The sequence below is a fragment of the Perognathus longimembris genome, chromosome 18 (genome assembly GCF_023159225.1).
Source record: "Perognathus longimembris pacificus isolate PPM17 chromosome 18, ASM2315922v1, whole genome shotgun sequence".
NCBI classification, from domain to species: Eukaryota; Metazoa; Chordata; class Mammalia; order Rodentia; family Heteromyidae; genus Perognathus; species Perognathus longimembris.
The window spans coordinates 40,160,722-40,169,521 of record NC_063178.1 but is presented as its reverse complement, the minus strand read 5'-3'; the positions used below and the strand labels follow the sequence as shown (position 1 = coordinate 40,169,521).

General features: G+C 39.2%; 1 pseudogene; it reads left to right on the top strand.

Annotated features, from left to right (window-relative positions):
* Positions 1-6,554: 6,554 nt before the first annotated feature.
* LOC125366972 lies at positions 6,555-7,260 on the top strand (annotated as a pseudogene).
* Positions 7,261-8,800: the final 1,540 nt, after the last annotated feature.

Sequence of the window (8,800 nt, the reverse complement as noted above, 5' to 3'; positions counted from 1 at the left end):
GTTCTCTTATAGCTTCTTAGGAATGAAGTCTGCAAGACAGGTGTTCATAATTTGCATTTATAATCCTAGCTACCCAAGAAGGGGAGATCTAAAGACAAAAGTTCAAGGAATATTGGGTAAGGAAAGTCCAAAAAAGTCTTGAACCACCAAAAATCCAGAAGTGGAGTGGTGGCGCAAATGGTAGAGCACCAGAAGGATTAACCAAAAATGTTAAGGGGCAACTCTTAGATCTTAATTGAAAGCACTTGTACTGGTACCAAAAAATGAATTTTACTACTGAGTATACTGAATGTAATATTTGTGTTCCATTGGGCATATATGCCTCATATGCTGTAATAACATTAAGTCATTCGTTATTTTTAAATGAGAGATAATAGTTGTATTATCAAAGCAGTTTCTCTGAAAGCAATCTTGAAAGAACTTAGAACTGAACACCTGATCTTAATTCTGAGTTAGTGTCTATCAATTATAAAGGCAAAAATATTGAAAGAAATTTAGATATTCTTATGACAAAGGGAAGGCATAGCATTCAAAAGCACTCATTTTTCAACAATAATCCATTAAGTACAGTGATGGAAGATAGAGCTCTCTGCATTACATGTGCCTGTTATTAAAATGTTCAAGCTTTTCCCATTAGATTTTTCCCTTTTTAAAAACTCGAACTGCTAAGTAATTGTAGAAAGTGTTTACATTTCCAGAAATGTGTTGGGGATACAATGCTTCTAGGAAAAATGTCACCCTTCCTTTATTCATCCACATTTGCCCCTCCCATCCCTAGCTACAAGTTACATAGTGTGCCTTAAATACAATGAACTGCTCACCTTTATACTCTACATATGTCTGCCTCCCTTTGGCCCCTCAACATGTCTCCATTTCCTGATACCAATTATGTTTAACTGAACTTCAGATTTTCAGATGAGATATGCCTTTGGTTTCATCCCACAAGTATAACAACCTCTAGTCAGTTTGTGTGTAAATGCATCAAACCCTGTATTTTTTAACATATTTCATTACATTCTAGATCTGACTTCCACTTTTGAGAGCAAACGTGTGTTATTTCTTTCTTCCTCATCCTCGCTTGCCTCACTTTATAAGAATATATACAGCACTGTGTATTCTGTGGCCCAGTCTCTGCATGAGCTGCTTCTTCATCAAACAGAAGTACCAATAATGGGAAATAGAAAAGGGATGGTGACTTCCCCTACACAGATAAGGCCTTCTGTTTTGGATGGTACACACCATGAGGAAAGCCACTTCCTAAATGTTTTTTTTAAATTTTATGAAATGAAATATTTTTCCAAAACCCAAGAAATTATAGTTGTTTAAATGTCTGTGAGGAACACTATAAGGAAATGTAGGCCAGGAGCAAGGACAAAATATCTTCCATGTTTCTATATATTCTTTTAGTTACAAATAACCTCAACATGCTCATAGTTAATGTTTTGAAAACTGTAGGTTTACCTTTTCTCTATGAGTTTACTAAGCAAGAGCAAAATGAGACCTGGTAAAACAGAATTATCCATAATTTGCCTAAGTGCTCTAGCTTAGTTCTGCTTTACATATTATAATTATATTAACCTGAAACTATAGGCATTCATAAAATTTATTATTGTGGAAAAATGTATCTAGGCAACTGAGAATTCTCTCACTCATGACTATTTACATGGAAATTCCCTCACTCATGACTATTTACATGGAATCAGTTTCTGCTAAAAAGAAGCCTTCTACTTCTTTGCTAAGTGACCAAGATTTTAAAAAGATTGCTTTTACTCCTCCATAGTTTTTTTTTTTTCTAGGATAGTTCATTATATCTCTCTGCTACACTCACATTTAAATTTTGAAGCAGAAATTAAAGTCAGTGAAGAGGTTTACTTAGTTCAGGTTTTCAGTGTTAACCCTGGGATGTTTTTCACCATCAGATGGTGTATCTCTTTCAGCTTCAACCTTTTCTGAAGAACATCCAGTTTCACAATCCTGCTGGAGATTAAGTCATTTTGCATGAGAAAAAGACATTGGGGGCAGAGTATGACATTTTGAACATTTAGAATTTTCCAGAACATCTTCAACTTGAAGTGAATGTAGGAAAGTTTTCCCCAAATACTCTGAATGGCCATCAACTATCTTTTTCTGAAGATATGGTAGAGTGGGCCATAGAATCTATTTCCAGCTTAAGAAATTGTATTAACTGACTCTTACATACAAAGGGAACAGACGAATTTAACAGGAATAGGAAATGTTGACCCATGCCTATAATCCTATCCTTTCAGAAGGCTGATGTCCTCAGATTTACCATTACAGGTCAATTTAAAGCCCAGTGGAAAGAATATTCTTTGAAGAACTTATCTCAATTAACCACCAAAAAGTCAAATGGAGCTGTGGGTCAAGTGGTAGAGTAATAACCTTCAGGAAAAATAAATGTTCCAGGACAGTGTCCAGACTCTAATTTCAAACCACAGGATTAGCACCCAAAAAACAGTTAACAGTGTTTCTAAATGTTTACTTAGAATGTCATCATAAAATATAAATGGCATTTTTCTTAGCAGGTTTCTATACTCAGACAATGTACCGGAGGAGTCAATCACTTGAAGTGTTTGAAAGGTATATGTGGCTTCGTTCTGTGGATGTTTTCTTCAATGGTTAGTTGTCGTGCTACTTAAACCTCTTTGGTGAGAGGAATCAGTAGACTATGTGAGAAGAAGACTCTCACATTATGGCCACTGGGAAAATAAGAAAATATGATGGGCCTGGAGTTCATATAACATTATAAAAGTGAGGTCTGGGCTTTACATACAGCATACTTTCAGAAACGTACAGAAAAGTGCAAGTGTTACTATCTACAATATTGGATGAGGAGTTGAAGGGGGCAAACAAGGCTGAGAATCATGATGGCAGCATGAAGGGTTCAGAAAACTTTGTTAGAAAATTAGAAATGGCAAGGAATAATATTAGCAATAGTTATTATGGGTAAAACATTTTCAATTAGATTAAAATAGAGTGTGAGAATGTCTGTGAGAGCATGAACTAATAAAAAATTAAATAGAGATGATACCTGGTAATAATTGGTAAGGGTTTTTTATGCTTTTAAATATTGACATGGTAGAACTATCTTTATGTAGGGACTTCCTAATTTGTTTTTAAGTACTGAAAAGTTACTCATGGCTGTTGTACTTCCTCATCAGATACGGAGTAGTGTATGAAATGGCCAGATCATCAGTATGCCAACACATAGAGAAACCAGTGCCTCCTAAGAGGTGGAAGTTTTCTGGCTTATGGAGAGCCCTTGGGGATGGCCTTGACCTGCATGACTCTTTGCTTATCTACACTTACAGCAGTTGTTCTTGGGGTTATTGTGATACATCACAACACCCCCCCATTGTTAAGGCTAATAACCAGGCTCTCAGTAACAACCTGCTCAGTTCCCTCATTTCCTGTTTTCTCTGTTCCTTGTTCTTTATTGGCTGACTCAACACACTCACCTGCTTTCTGCAGCAAACCAAATTTGGAGTTGCATTCACTCTAGCTGTTTCTGCTGTGTTGGCCAAAACTGTAACTGTGGTTCTGGCCTTCAAGGTCACTTCTCCAGGGAGAAGGATGAGGTGGCAGCTGTATCAGGGGCTCCTAACTTCATCATTCCCATCGGCACCCTGAGCCAGGTGACTCTGTGGACTCTGACTGGGAACCTCTTCATTGAACCTCTCTTCATTGACACAGATGCACATTCTGAACATGGCCACCTCTTCAAGTACTCACTACTTTCTCACTACTTTCTACTGTGTCTTGGGATACCTGGGCTCCCTGGCCCCGGCCAGCTTCACTGTGTCTTTCCTGGCCAGGAACCTGCCTGACACCTTCAATGAAGCAAAGTTCTTGACTTTCAGCATGCTGGTGTTCTGCAGTGTGTGGCTCACCTTCCTGCCTGTCTCCCACAGTGCCAAGGGGAAAGGTCATGGTGGCTGTGGAGGTCTTCCCCATCTTGGCTTCTGGTGCAGGGCTCCTGGGCTGCATCTTTGCCCCTAGGTGCTATATCATCTTCTTAAGGCCACACAGAAATTTTCTGCATGGCTTCTGAGATAAAACACACACCGGGAGAAATAAGTCCTAGTAAGATGAAACTTACATGTTTGTTCAAATGTATAGAAGGTGTATAGTAAATCTTTACTCCCTTTTTCCATCTGGTACAAGCTTGTGCTGTTGGAATCATTTCTATGAATAACTGACACTTACAAATTTTTCCAGTTATGGTAATGTCACTAGTTGTGGCCTGAGCCAGTTAAATTTGAATTTTATTCTGTATATTGTTAATTCTTCATGTTTATCCCTCACATATTCCATCACCTTCACTAGTATACTTTCACTATTAACTTGTTTTCTAATTTTCCTCTCTTAATCATTTGCCTAAGATTTCTTTTTCTCTGGTGCCAGTCCTGTGGCTTGATCTGAAAGCCTGCATAATGTCCCTGAGTATTTTTGCTTAAACCTAGTACTGTACCACTTCAACCACAGCTCTACTTTTGACTCTGGACTCTCATCCCAGGTTGGCACCAATTCATGACCCCCAAGATTACAGCTTCCTGAGTAGTTGTGATTAAGGTTAATTTTCTAAATTTAAAAAAAAAACAGTAACTTCCTGTCAGCACATCACTCTCCTTCTTAATTCTCAAATACATTTCTGTATTATTTTCTTCTCATCAAAGTTCCACTTTTTCCATATACTCATTAGAGTGTTTTGTATATGTGCTGCATATTTCTATTCATAAGTCTGCATTTTTCATATTCCTCAATCTGATTTCTTTGGATCAATCTCCCCTCATCCTCTCCATTTTCATTCCCTGACTTTTTTACATTCATTTTTCTTCCTCCTGTCCCTCTCTGCCTTCCCCATATTGTTTCAAAATTTCAAGAATGGGTTTCACATGTTACAAAAATACACTTAAATTGTATAATCTTTCCTATGGTTTATCTTCTGTTGTTACTGTATTTAATTTTAGGCCCCTGGGTATCATATACACATTTATCTGAATTAGGGAAGGAAAGAGAAGAGGAATTTCAAAATAGTGAGACAAAGGATAAAGTGATCCAGTGCAACAGCGATACTCTCATTACAATATGTTGGAAACTAACTGTACAAATCAGGAGGGGGTGGGAGGATGGAAGGTGGGAGAAAAGGAGGGGAGGGTTTAAGAAGTATGACAAGAAATGTGCTCCTTAACATACATATTTAAATGTATCCCCTCAGTAAGTCACCTTGACAATGAAATTAAAATAAAAAATAATGAAACAAATTCAAGTATGTACCACAGGGATTCTTTTAACTTTTCAGAGACATAGAAGGAAATGTGATGGGGTGAAAGTACAGTGGCCACTATCCCAGAGAATGTGAGATCAAAATTTTCCCTCATTCATCATTTCATTATACATATTTTTATTGATAGATTTTTCATAGGATGATTATTACTCAAGATAGGACATATACACCTGAAAGGAATAGACAAAATTCCTACCATGTAAGTACAAGACAATCAGAAAATGAGTGGATAGTATTCCAGTTATGTAAGAGGTGCTAAGAAGAAACCCTTGTGAATATGGAACACTTACTTTTGCTTTCTACTTGAAATTTTGCCATACTCGATAGGAAACTGGCATCCATCAACTTAACAGAGTTCCAGTAAGGGTTTATAATGATAAACATGATTATAAATTAGGGTTGATTCTTGGTTGATTTCTTTAGCAGTGAAGTATAATCTCTGGGAAAAACATTCAAGAAACACAAATCTTCCCATTTTTTAACTAGGTCCTGAAGACATTTGATATCACAAAAATTTCTTGAGCCATAGTAGCATAGCAGATGATTTTCTTGGCAACAACACATGGTATTCACAACCTCCCTGATGAATAAGAACAGTCTGGGAAAAGCCACCATCAGAAATAATGATCTGCCTGTCTTTATTTTTCATTGTCAGGTACTGAGAACTATGTTTATATTCCTTGGCACAAAATTCATTTCAAAGAAAGGGAATAGCATGAAAGACAAATCTCTTTTCAGCTCTGTGCACTTCTAAAATTCATCAAAGAGCTTTGCGTTTACCTCTATAGGAATAAAGGACAGCGTTAACAAAGAACATATCTAAAATCTTGATGCAGAAAGATGAGCGGATGTTGAATTGTAGGGACTGTGATTGTTTTATGACACCCTTTGTGGAAATCCGTGAGTTTCTGATATGCTGACAACTTCTCTGTGTTCAAGCCATAAGTGATCGTGAGGTGATGGTGTAATGAAGACAGAAATGAAGAATGATGCTGTAGAAGCAAGAGTGATTAGTGACCATTTGAATCTTTTTCTCAAAGAAATTACTTTCCCTCTATTTTACATTTCTTTATAAAATCTCCAAATCTTATGAATTACATGGAAAACTCACAGACATGTTTGGAGCCTGGGTTACTTCTTCTAATCTGAGCCTCAGCGTCTGTATGGTGGGATTGGATAGATAGAACTGAATTTATTTTGAAGTTATTGGGTTTTTCTCCCTCTTTTTATAGATTTAACCTAGGCAAAAATGGCCTCAGGAAATGGCTCTTTAGTGAAGGATTTTATTCTACTTGAATTGACACAACAGCCAGATTTCCAATTGCCTCTTCTCTTCCTCTTCTTGGGAATTTCTGTGACCTCCATTCTGAGGAACAACTTTCTTTTCAACCTTTCCTTCATTGATCTCTGCTACTCCTCTGTTATAATTCCAAAAATAATAGTGAGTTTTGTTAAACAAAGTATCATCTCTTTTGCTGAGTGCCTGGTGCAGCTCTTTTCCTTACTTTCTTTGTTATCGATGAATGCTGTATATTGACAGCAATGGCCTATGATAGATCTGTGGCTATCTGCAATCCTTTGTTTTACAAGGCCACCATGTCACCTCAGGTCTGCCTTATCATGACAGTGGGTGTGTATGCGATGGTGTTTTTGGGTGCCATGGCCCACACCGGATGCATGCTGAGACTCACCTTCTGTGATAACAATGTCATCAATCATTATATGTGTGACATACCTCCTCTCCTGAAGCTCTCTTGCATGGAGCATCTCCATCAATGAGCTGGTGGTTTTCATTGTGGTAGGGGTCAATTGTGGTAGGGGCCTAGCCTTATCATCATTACTTCTTATGTCCTAATAATCTCCAACATAGCCTGCATCCATTCTTAGAGGGAAAATACAAATCTTTCAGTACCTGCAGTCCTCACCTGATTGCTGTTTCTCTCCTGTTTGCATGAAGGTATCTCCTAGGGCTCAGGTCCAACCCTGCTGGCAGGACTGATTTTTTTCTTCAATTTTTCATGGCCATCCCTGGCTTGATGATGCTCTTCTTGACCTCAAGTGCTCTTTTCTTACTTTTGGAAACTTAATATTTAGACTTTGAATGTGAGAATATTTTCTCAGAGTCATCCTTCCCCCTTACCTGTCCTCGCAGTATCCCGTTTCTTTCACAGTGATAACTGCCTTGTTCATAGTGCTTACTGTCTGTTAGGAAGGATGAGAGTTGGGAGTGGGGTAGAGAGATGGAGGGACAGAGGTTTGTATCATGGGGTCCCTTCTGACCTGTGGGACTTTGCCTGGTGACTTCATCTTTGAGTCCATTTCCTCGTCAGCACATTTGAGACTGCAGCCCCTCAGGGGCCTCTTAGGGTGGTTAGCAACATCCAACATGAATTCCAGTCAGAGCAAGAAGTGCCCTTGAGAAATTGACTTGAGAGTGCCCTTGAGAATTGGACTCTAGTCCTGAAGACACATAGACCTAACTGGGACCCATGCAGCCATGGACTCCATACTGGGGGCTGTGGATAGACCTGTGGGTGGAGCGGGAGTTAGGGGTGACAGTGCCTTGGAGAAATGCACTTAGCTGGCTCTGCAGGTAAGGTGACGATTGGTGTAGGGGCTCCCTGCTCAACCAGCATCTGAAGGTAATGGTCTGCCAAGGGGCATTACTGGCACCCTCTACTTCACAGGAACCCCCCCCCCCCAATAGCTTGGTTTGCAACAGGAGATGTTTCAATATTAATTGAGGAAGGCACCGGCTCTGTTGGTCATTTACTGAGTTTGTGACAGCGGTCAGCACACAGTGTGACTGCTGACAGCGCTGTGTTCAGTACCTGAACTTTGCTCTCCCTTAAGTTACAGCAGGCACTTTTCAAAGGCCATACAATATTATGGAAAATATTGCCTCTGAGATGAGTGAATAGATTCACATATGCATATATGGTGTACTAAGAGGATAGGCCAATAAAATGCCTTCTAATTCCACTGTGAGTTGGAAGATGCCACTAAAAGAAGACAGGAAAGTGATAGAGGAGGTCACGCTGTTGGGAGGCTGGAGTAAAAGATGTTGAATGCAGGGAGTAAAAGATGCTTATGCTCCTGAGAAGGCAAAGGCATGGCTGGCCTCTTTTTCTGCATATACAGTGTAAGGTTGCTACTGAGCATCTGAACTTTTGGTGGGAGGAGACAGGAAGAAATATGGCTGTAATATGCACCTCCATCCTGCAAAAAAAAAAAAAAAAAGACAACGTTAAGAGTTCCCCAACTGAGGGGATGCTGTCTGAGAACTCCAAGAACCCTCCAGGAACAAAAAGAAGGCCAGCACTCCCCTCCACAAGGAAAAAAAAGGAATGAAGAAAACAGCAAAGAGAAAGGGAGAAAAGAAGGGAAGAGGAGAGGAGGGAAGTAAGGGAAAGAATGGGAGAAGAGTTGGGGGAAGGAAGAATGAACATGACTCAGTCAAGAGTGTGGTGTGCTTCCCCTTCTGATATCAATGAC